Raw genomic sequence first — 11,873 nt, forward strand, 5'->3', positions numbered from 1 at the left:
ACAAAATATTGAAAAATCATGAATTTAAAATAGATACCTTTGAAGAATGAAGTTTTTTCGATTTGGAAAAGTGTTAACATTAGTTCAAAACCCTGTAATTAGTACCCTGTTTTCCAAATTATCCCCCCTGGTTTCGGATCCCCCCGAACGAAATTCTGGGCTACATAACTGCTCCTTGTCTACCACCGTTCGTCACTTTGAGATCATTTATTCACTTATTTATTAAGAAGTAGCATCCCTTAAATTTGTTTTAAGCTTTCTGTAAAGGCTTGCGGTTTTAGCTATACGGCGATGCAAAATATATAAGTGTAATTCTTTGTTTAAACTTTCGCGGGTACTCGTCATGATAAATAAAAACTTCTGGGCTATTTCGCCGCTCCAACGTTTGCCGACCGATGCTGGGCGCTTTCTCAAGGGAATCTTTCCATCAAATTATAATATGAATGTGAAATGCATCAAATTATGACATGAATTTTAAATACATCAAATTATAACATGAATGTTAAAAAAAAACAGATTCCCTAGAGAAAGCGACTAGCATCGGTCGGTAAACACTGGGGCCACCCAAAAATTCACGTGGCGACAAAGCCCAAAAGTTTTTATTTAACATAGCTAAGTGTAATCAATGTATGGTCCATGAATAAGGCTTTTTTATTCCAATAAAGCCAACGTTTTGGCCAAGTACAAAATCATAGGTGAAAAAAATATAAAAATTAACAATGCATCAAAGTATAAAACCAATGTTTAAAAAAAATATTAATGCGTAATGAAAGCTACACAAACGATAGACAATACAATTTAAAAATTAGTGACCAAAAATATACGCAATTATCTAACCTCATTTTAATTATTTTATTGTCCTATTCCGCTCTCCTAACACCTATCTTTTTAATGTTTGTGTATTTTTTCTCTTTTTTATCCTTAATATATTTTCCTCTACAACTCATTTTTGGCCTTCCATTGCCTTCCTTACCGTCCACTGCTCCTTCGACAATATTCCCCATCAAGCCATTATTCCTCATGATGTGGCTGCATATGATACACGTCTACTGCCCTATGTTTTTGCTTACTCTTTTCCCCTAGTCTTCTTAGCACTTCCTCATTACTTTCTCGGTCCATCCATTTTATCTCCATCACTCATCGGTAGGACCATAGAATCACAATTGATTCAATTCCTGATCAGATCTGATCATGACACATGACGCCAAATCTAATTTAAACAGACTTTATTTAATGCATTATACTCCTAAAACATTTGATTTCAATAGAGTGGTTTCCTATTACTTTTTATTGCCTAAATCGAAAGATTATTACTCCTGGAATACGCATTTCACGCTCTGAGATTTTTTAATGACGATATCTATTTTTAGCGATTAAATGAAAAGTGAAATTTTTCAAGCGCGCGAAAACGCGACGGCTAAGTATGAATGCTGGGAAAAGCCCGTTTGACGTATTTCTGGTTCCCGCTGCCGTCGTGTGACGTGACCTTGGTGCGAGGCTTTGAGAGCCGCTACGATGCAGACTGCTAGCTGGGAGCAAAGTATCCTGATAGCAGGTAGCGCTTGGCTTAAATAAGGATTATAATTACCCTATCAAACGAAGGAAACTTTCCAACCTTAGGCAATTTTAATAGGTTATAATTAAGAGATATTTCCCTGAGCTCTTTGCCTCATGCATGCACTGTTAATCTCAGACGATGTAAAACTCCTATCTACTCGTATAGAAACTAGGTCCCTGTGACGTCACGTGGAGTGGCATCGCATGGGCGCCAATCTGGCCTTTTTCAAATGAGGTTGAAATTGACCATCAACATTCGTCTCAACTGGAATTTCTAACACCAAATAATTTATATATTATGAATACACTAATGGTGGGTAACGAATTGCAATCAATGCCTTTCTTTTTCTCTGATGAAGGAAACTACCCTATTCTGATCAGACCTTACCCGCTTAAATCAGAAATTTCCATGCAGAGCAAAACAAATATATTGTCCCAATGATGGGTGATCTGTCCAGGTCGGCTGGTCGGCAATCACCGAGGGCTCCGAGTTTTAGGGCCCCCCAGAACGCTAGCCTCTATCGTGAAGCGTATATGAAAGGTGCAATAAAAGAGTCTTAGGTAACTTGAACCAAATATATTTTTCAATTGGAAAATGATACGTTTTAATTAGTTGCTTTATTTACATCATACTGTAAGTTAAAAAGATAACACGAAAAATAAAAAAATATATTTGTCAGAAGATTTAAGAGAACCAGATGCATTTTTGAAAGGGTTATTCGGAAGGCCTAGACAAAATTACGGCTTGCCCATTCTTTATGGTCATTTACTACGTCTCCACTCCGTAAATGAATATTCTCTAAATAATTTTTATATATACTAGCAATATAGAGTATGGTTCTCTATGGAAGCGAGGCTTGGACGTTGACATTGGCAGAGAAGTCAAGATTGGAAGCATTCGAAATGTGATGCTACCGAAGAATGATGAAGATAAAATGGATTGACCGTGTAAGTAACGAGGAAGTGCTAAGAAGAGTGGGAGAAAAGAGAAGCCTCCTAAAAAACCTTGAGCAGGAGACGGAAAAACCTAGTTGGACGCATTTTGGGGCACGATGGACTGATGAAGACAATCGTTAAAGTACCTACAAGTGGAAGGGACGGCCCCGAATGAGTTACATAGTACAGGTTATAAAGGTTGTAAAAGAGAAGAAATATGTAGCTATGAAAAGGTTAGCGGATAGAAGACGTTCTTATATTATAGACGTTCTTATATATCTTCATATATGATAAAACTTCAAGGGTCTGATCAGCATTGAAATCAAATGTTTTAGGAGTATAATGCATTAAATAAAGTCTGATTAAATTAGACTGGAGAGCTGCGTCAAACCAATCTCGGGATTGTTGACTAATGATGATAAGCAATTTTGTTCTCCTACTTATCGTGGAGGGGGGTGAGGAAAGTAGATGGGTACTGAGTAGAAAGGTGAGGGGTTAAAAGGGACTCGGTTGTTTATCAAATCATTCAATCATTCTTATATATCTTCATATATGATAAAACTTCAAAGTTCTTTGTACTTAAAAGTTGCGCAATTCATTCCACTAATATCTAACACTCATAATAGTAAATATGTTCAAGAATTAACTAAAAGGATGCCGTCGTCGTTTCGTGGGTAATCCTTCTCTTCCAATTTAGAAATACCGCCCTTCGCTACGGTTCCGTTCGGAGAAGAGAGTGGAACAGCTTTAGATCGAGAAGACGGACGCCCGGCCTTCCACTCAACCATCAAGTTGACGTCTTCGCCGCTGGTAGCAGCACTGGTCGAGGTAATGAAATGCCTCCAGTCGTACCGCCTGCTGTGCGGGGGAGCACTTGGTGACAATCGCGTTGCTCAACACGCATCGTCCACCTCCCTCCATCGCATCGCTCATTAATATGCGTTTCGAGGTACATACTAGCTTTGACCTTTTAAGACCATTGTACACGCGCAGCCCGTCACATTCATTCGCATAAGAGTCCCTTGGCAATGAATATGTGCTGCGGCAATGTAGGTCAAAGTTCGAGGAAGCGACGTAATTCTTATCTTTTTCGGAATATCACTGTCATTCCAAGTCTGATTTCAACAATAATAAAACCAATTATCCACCTGACGAGGTGCGTGTGGGTGTAATTCGATAATTACAAGTTGGTAACTAAGGGGATTACCGGAATAATTAAGAGATTAAATACAGCGCACAAAGACATTTTTCCAGGTATTGGCTTGATTTGATCCTGTAGTTCAAATACCGTCAGGATTTAGGAATGATGATATCAAAGTAAACCACATTAAAAGTTGGCCATTGAATAAAACAAAGTATAACACATGTCAACAAAATATTTTCCTAATTTTTAATGAGAATGGATGGCATTTCGACGGTAACAATTTAGCGTAAATTCGTCAGTAAGGTAAGGAGCTAAATAGCTAAATTGCAAAGAAAAGAAATGGGTAATTAGGGCAGAGGCTGAAAAGGAGACTCAATATCTCTACACATGAAATGTATCATTTCCATAAAATAAACTATGATGGTGCATGATAATAATTAATGATGATTTACGCATCATGATCCGAATATACGTAGCATTTAAGCAATTGAAATGTGGACATGAAGACGGTTGCAAAAAATTCGTGGGATTGAAACATTTATATTTAAGGAGCGCATAACTCCAATCGACCGGTTGTATCTTGTCATATTTCATGACATAGATGCTGCTCGTTTAAAACTGATGACATCATTTTGGTATATTCAACGTAGATAGAGAAGTATTTGGTCAACATTTGTCTGTGTTTCTGATACATAAAATTTTAATCAGGAAACTCTGAAGCGGAATTTTCAAATTGGATACAGAGGTAAATATTGAAAATTGGTTCATTTTATTCACGATAGAATGTAAGTTCAACACACAATCCATCTCGATTCCCTCGCTGATTCTATTAATGCAAATTTGGTGACTCTAGCAAATTAATTTTTTTTAGTTTTATTACAATTAATACATATAACAGCAAAGTTACAGACCACCAAAACTGGGAAATTTGGTGAAACGTGACCTATCTACCTAAATATAGATGAAAATTACTCTATTATGATATTGGTGCACGATTTACGGGATGCTCTTGACAACTCATCACTTCGAATGCTTTGCCGGCCGGAGTTCGCAATACATCCAAGGCATTCGGCTACATGGCAAACTCGCGGCCAATCGGAGCGCTTGGCTCATAGTTTCTGTAGTTTAAAAATGGTGCGTTTTTGGCCTATACATCATTCGTAATTTTGGTTCCTGCTGGCATCGGCATTATCCAACGAATTGATCGGTGGATTATTCTCACTGCAGAATAATCTTCAAATTTCGTTGGCAAATTAAGTAATTCTTTCGCTAGTAATGGGTGCCATTGTCCCCATGGCAGCGCGGGTTTGCCCCTATTCCCTACCCTCCCATTCCCATCCTTTCCTGGAGGCGTCATCGGGCTCTCATCGTGGATTATATCAATTAGGGATTTATGTATAAGAATATTTTTTTCATTCTTGAAGCTTCTATAGCATGATTAGAAATAACATCATACAGCCATAATTTGAAAATCATTCTCGTTTTTGAAATGATGGGGGAACCATGGTCGTAAGAAAGAAGCATGCGTTCACATGAAAAGTGACGGAGGAGACAGTTAAATCTAAATTGCAGCGCACGAACTGTGAGAAACCGTCTCCACGAAGCCGGTTTAAGACATTGCCGGCCAGCAAGAAAACCAGCAATGAGTGAAGCGAACAAAGTGTCAAGATTGGAGTTTGCCCGTGCGTATGTGGGTATGGATCCTACATTTTGGGATCTCGTCATGTTCAGTGACGAAAATACATTTAGGAGTGATGAAAATGGACATGGTAAGCTTTGGAGGAGAAGAAATTCTAGGTAAATATAATTTAGTTATGGAGGTTGACATATACGATTGTTTACCTATCTAAGAGCTAAACCATCTTTCTTTTATTTTTCAGATATCACCCAAAAATATTTTAAGAAGAAATACATCGGGCCATGTAAGCCTTAGCTTTTGGGGTACCATAACCGCTGCTAGGCCTAGACCATTGGTCAAAACACCAGCACGAAAGGGTTCAGGTGATTACGTGCACATTCTACGATCTTCCTTGTTCCATACGTGAAAGAGGTAGTGCCTGAGGGTGAAGAAATTGTGTTTGTGCAGGACAATTGTCCCATCCACAAAGCGTACATTACGATGCAATTTTTTAAATCGTACCGGCACATCAACATCTTACCCTGACCATCTAATTCTCCGGATCTCAACCCTATAGAGAATATTTGGGGCCTGATGGTTAGGGAATGGGAGAATGCCGGCGATAGGAGCCAAGAGACTCTGGAACTTCACGTTCGAGAAATATGGGAATCTTTGGGTACACGCCCATTATTATTTCAAAACTTATTAGGGTCAAGTAGGCAAAGGCTTCAAAGAGTAATTGATTGTGATGGAGGTGACACTAAATATTTACCCAAGTGAAGTGCGAGTTCGTTGTTTTATGTTTTTCGTCCACTGATTTTTTTTTCCTACATCAAGTTAGCTATTTGATTTTACCCTTACACGATGTCAATATAATTTCATAATTATAAATATGCTTTATATAATTTACAATACTCAATTTTACAAAATTTGTTTTCAAAACAATTTATAAGAAAAGGATATAGGTATCATATTGCAAAAAATAAAAAGTTTTTGCTGGCTAGAAAAAAAAATTAAAATTTTTATTTTATCCTATTTATTGAATTTATCCCGGAAAATTGTGTGCCATCATTTAAATTTGCATCAATCATATGCATTTTAATTGAGCAAATATTTTCAATAGCAATTGACGTAGGTACTTACATCTTTTATAGTACTGATTTTTTAGGTATTTAGAGTAATTACTTATCCTTTCTGAAGCTCAAAATCGTTCCTCGCAATTCCTGCCTTGCATATTACGTCTAGCGAATACATCTGCCTAAAATTTCCAAACACGGCAGAGTGAGGGAGTGGAGATGGGTTTTAAGTGAATTTCAGAACTATTGCCCGAGCAGGTGCGATGAATAGAAGGGAAGGAGGGTTAGAGGGATATAGCGGGGACAAAGGAGGGCACGAGGGTTAAACTAACCATCGACTGATAAGGATATCGAATGCGCCAACATTCTAGCGAAAAGTACGAATTACGTTCGAGGCCGGCAAGTTCACCTTCAAAACCTTGGTTACTGAAAAAATACCGTATTTGAATTTCCCTAGTGCCTTTCCAGGGATTATATAGCATCAAAAAGGGAATCAATTCCCCCACGAAGTGATGGTGGCGGCACAAAATGTGTTGGGATACTTTTTCCCCCCATAGTACATTTAGCACGATTCCTCACAGGAAAAATAGTAAATACAGAGATACTCGAAGTTCCAAGGAACAATCTCACTAGGCAATCACCCATTAGATGATTCACAGTTGTATAATTGTTTTTCGTGCTACGTAGCTAGTGAGGAAATAGTGGTAAGAAGTGCGATTGTGGAAAAAATTATAAAATTAGCAAAACTGTTGTATCGGCCGGGAATCGAACCCGGGCCGCCCGCGTGGCAGGCGAGCATTCTACCACTGAACCACCGATGCTGCTTAATTTACTAAAGTTCATTTTTAATGGAGTTTCTGCCTTCGCCTGTCACCTGAGATGCTCAGTCAGCGTGCAAAGAAGCTCATCTACCTCATCCCTCTACCACTCATCGCCGTTAGGACCGCGTGGCGCGCGTGGCTGTCTATAGGTCGCGGGCGGATGCTATGCCCTCTCTTTGGAAAACGGGTAGGTGGATTTATGTAAACTGTGTTTATCCTTTCGATCTGCACAGTCAGTGGCCCATATTTGGGACAGATTTTATGTTCTAACATAAATAAAACAACTGAAGGAAATAACTACAAACTGTAAATGCAAACCAAAGCTCTAAAGAGCACTTCTACTTTCAAAATAAGGAATGGCCAACCCACCATTCTTTTATATTCTTTTTTATGTTCTCCCAAGTAAGAGATACCTCCTACGTACCTAGAACACTTTGTTTTCAAATGCACCGTGTCAAACTAAAATACTCTACCTTGGGACATTTTTGCATGTTTATTATTTACAGTTTTTATTTAATTTTGTAAAGATTTTTTCCATTGGCCTTTAACCACAGATTCCCAGGCAGTGCGCTCAGCTGTCTCCAACCCTCCCCCACTCATCGCCGTTCAAACAACGTGGCCGACTCCAAGTCGCGAGCGGATGTGATGTACTCTCAGAGAACGTGTAGTTGGTATAGTAAAAACTGCGTCTGTCTAAACATAGTGTAATGCTAAATTCATGAATACTAAACCAGTGTTAGGTAAATACGAATGAATATTTTGCGTTTTTTTTTTTAAATGAGACCGGGGACACTCAAGTTAGAGCTCTCGGAAAAAAATCTCATATAAAGGCCCGTTTACATGGTACATGAACACGCACGGGTTAATATCTAAATGCGTGAACGCGAGAATGAACACCAAAATCCACCGTGTAACCACTCAACTTGTGCTAATGCATACACAGAAAAAAGAATCTGCTGTAATTTTGTTGATGCATTCGTACATGTTCCGTTCCGGTCCACAAAAATCATTCATGCAAACAGACATTAACTCGTACGTGTTAATGTATCGTGTAAACAGGCCTTAACGAATTGCTTTTTTGTCGAAAATTTTGTACATCTTACAGTTTCATTTCGATAGTCAATCACTCCGTCTTATAAGGGTTTTCAGGAGACTTCTCTCCTCATTTCTAAGTACATCTTCTTTACTTACTTAGTCAGTCCATCTGATCTTCATCATTCTTCCGTGGTATTTCGAAAGCCAGCATCCTAGATTTCTCCGCTGCAGTCATTGTCCATCACTTTCGTAGACATGCATACTATAAATGTCAGATCAGTTTTGATCATTGTTTCTATCCATCATCTATTCGCCTTAGCTATTGTACTGAGTTCTCCTAAGTTCGTTTTACTTACCCCACCGCTATTTAACCTGCTTCCCAAAAAGAGAATTCATTCATCTCTTATAGTTCTCGTAACCTTATATTTATTTTAGTCTTCACTTCTTTTCTTCCATTGCATACTGATATGTTTTTGCTTTTTGTTTATATTCAGCTGATAGAAATCCTTAACCCTACTCATATTAACCAGAATCATCATCACATCCTTCTCTGAATCTACTATGAAGACTTTTTTTTAGATCACGAGATGTGGGTCAATTGTAAATATTATTTATTTTTTCAGACTTTGCCTACGTTTCGGACATTATATTTGTCCATCCTCAGGGCTATAAAAATGATAATGTATGATACAAAATTAGTTAAATACAGGCAATTTTACAGTTGTTATACATTAAAATACATGGAAATACATATTCAAAATTTACCTTTAAGTCTGATGTTGTTTTTATTTATTTACAATTTGGTTGCTTGGATTTCTTTCTTTGTTGGTTATGTCATTTATTAAATTATGATAAATTTTGCTAAGGTAAGTAATGTCTGTTCTTTTATTGCAGCTTTAAAAAATATATATATACCTATATATAATAAGGGGTCGTGAAGCATAAAGTTTGAACTATGAAGACTATGTCATCTGCAAGTAGTAACATGATATTTTTTCTCCATGACGCCTTTTTTTATTCCTTTAATGGCTTTCCTGATGAAATTTTTCAAATTCAAAATAACGGCTGACAAAGTAAAGCCATGTAATTCTCCTTCTTCAGCTTCTTTCGTAATTCTTTGTTAATTAACAGGTGGGTCCTTATTTTATTGTTGCAGCTTGTTTTTTTCCTAACTGTCGATGTTTCTCCTAACATTACAAAGAAGTACAATTTATTTTTACTGAATATATGAAAACTAAGGAATAATTTGTTTTATGAGAATGTCGTTTCGAGACTTCTTACATCCATTTCCACGGCATCATTGAAAAAAAACCCAAAGTATTCCTCCTTATTTTCCTAACTCTAAGTTTGTATTCATAAATGCAGCATTATATTTGCGGGGTGAAAAGCCAAGAGGTATGACTGATTTTTTTAAACAGAGCTAGGTAAAGAAAACAAACCAGAAAATAAACCGATTGCCCCCCCTCAAATGTGCATTTGCTTTGCACCCCCTCATTTGTACATTAATTTCACAAGAATTTAGAGGAGGAACAAAGTTTTACCATTGGAGCTGAACTTCCTCCGAAGAGAGGGTATAACACCCGCTCGCGACTTGGAGGCAGCCATGAAGTTCCATCGGCGATGAGTGGAGGAGGGGTGGAGAAAGATGAGCTTTATTGCACGCTGGCTGAGCAAATCAGGTGAAAGGCGGAAACTTTAATCAAAATTAAGCGCGACAACATATGAGCATCGGTGGTTCAGTGGTAGAATGCTCGCCTGCCACGCGGGCGGCCCGGGTTCGATTCCCGGCCGATGCAATAATTTTGCAACTAGTGTAATTTTCTCCACACTCGGCAAGAATTTTTGTAACTCATACCATTAAATTTCTCAAGAAATGCATTCCCTTCATCGAAGAAGATTTCTTGTACTATCATCAGTGCTTTAGTTGGGCCGGTACTGGCAGGTACGGCGTAAAATCCTAACTCGTTATAATCGTAACGGTTAAAATACCTTAGGGGCTGGATGTATAGTACATGTTCAGCTGTCGGAATTTTTGGTGAGTATCGCCTAATATTTTTTCCAATTACAGCATTGACTACCATGACTGCAGTAGCGATTAGAAGAACGTCTGAAACCATTTGTAATGAGGGAACTTGTCGGCAAACTACGACATTTGACATTTGTAATTGCTCAAAGAGTTTCGTGAATAAATCACAGCTAAATTAGCAAAGCCTGGAAGGTTTAGTACTTCCGTGAATAAATCACAGCTAAATTTGCAAAGCGTGGAAGTTTAATCGGGAAATGCCCTGATGACGATGGACAACTACTTAAACTTGGACTAAACGTCGGCCGAGATGGAGTTGGAGAACCTGACCCGGTGGAATTCCCGAGTCACCTTTCACGATTCTATACGCCGGGAAAGCCTGCGATCATTCTTAACTTAGCGAAGATTAATGATCAGCATACAATCGCTTCAATGTCACATCATTTCGCATGGTTTAACACCTTGGCATCGGTTCAAAATATATTTTTGAAAACTTATCCATACCTACGCAACGTAGCAAAGTGAGAGACTTTACAGAGCAACTGCAATATGAAAAAAAAATTGATCACGAGAATCATTGGATAGCATTACATACAGTCAGTAGCACATACTTCGGACAGGTATCTAACTTGGAATAAAAGGGGACTCTTTACTTTTCACGTTGGCTACATGATGTAAAAAGTGTGAGTGGTCCGAGTGGTATTTATTGCTGCATAATCATACTGTCTTCAAAATGAACTGTTGATTCATTAGATTTCTCTTAATTTCATGAGTTTTTGCAGGTAATTTCTGTTGCTGTTAAATGTAAACAGCAAAACCTACCACAATATCCCAAGTTAGAGTAGGTAATTTAGTTTCAGACGGTGCAGGCATTAAAAATCAAAGGTGTCCAATTACGTAGGGGGTATCCCTAACTTGGAACAACACAAAAAAATAAATATAAAAGAATGGTGGGTTAGCCATTTCTTATTTTGAAAGTGGAAAGGCTCTTCAGAGTTTCAGTTGGCATTTACAGTTTGTGGTTTTAGGGCCTTCGAGGGTCATCGGAGCTCGTGTAGAGCGAAATAACTGAATAACTGCGCCCTATATAAAAACGTATCCGTTTATTTAGGACACAAATACAAGCTTGTCGCTACAAGCTAGTTCGGCCAACTATGATCGCTGCCTCGTTCACATTACGATCGCTGGGACAATCGTAATGTGAACGAGGCATTACGCTACCGGTGGCAAGGGTTATCCGCCTGTCTCCCTCCAGGCGGTACTGCCTTTCGGCGGTAGCATGCAATAATTTGAACGCTACACCGGTTATTTCCTACAGTTGTTTCATTTATGTTAGAACAGAAACCATGTCCCTAATATTGGCTGCTGACTGTATAGAAAGAAAGGAAAAATGCCGTTTTCATAATTCCAGCAAAACGGTCTACGAAGAGAGGGCATAACATCCGATCGAAACTTGGAGGCAGCCACGCGGCTGCGTGTCCACGGTCTAGTTGAAAAAAAAACTCAAAATATGCCATCGTATATTTCTAACTCTGGCTTTTTATCATTAAGGCAGTATTTATTACATATTTTTACGAGTCGCAGTCCAGCCTTCGAGCAGTGCGGATCGCTGTCTGTCTCTCTTGCTCGTGAAAGCTCTTGCGAAATGCCTAACTGTAGTGCT

At 38.4% G+C, this 11,873-nt stretch overlaps 2 non-coding genes across 2 annotated transcripts; one reads left to right on the top strand and one right to left on the bottom strand.

The window, feature by feature from the left end:
* Nucleotides 1-7,081: 7,081 nt before the first annotated feature.
* On the bottom strand, nucleotides 7,082-7,152 carry Trnag-gcc. Its single transcript has one exon. It is a non-coding gene; the product is annotated as a tRNA-Gly (tRNA).
* Nucleotides 7,153-9,912: 2,760 nt separating this feature from the next.
* Trnag-gcc lies at nucleotides 9,913-9,983 on the top strand. The gene has a single exon. It is a non-coding gene; the product is annotated as a tRNA-Gly (tRNA).
* The last annotated feature ends 1,890 nt before the right edge of the window (nucleotides 9,984-11,873 follow it).

Source organism: Ischnura elegans, chromosome 8 (assembly GCF_921293095.1).
Source record: "Ischnura elegans chromosome 8, ioIscEleg1.1, whole genome shotgun sequence".
NCBI lineage: Eukaryota > Metazoa > Arthropoda > Insecta > Odonata > Coenagrionidae > Ischnura > Ischnura elegans.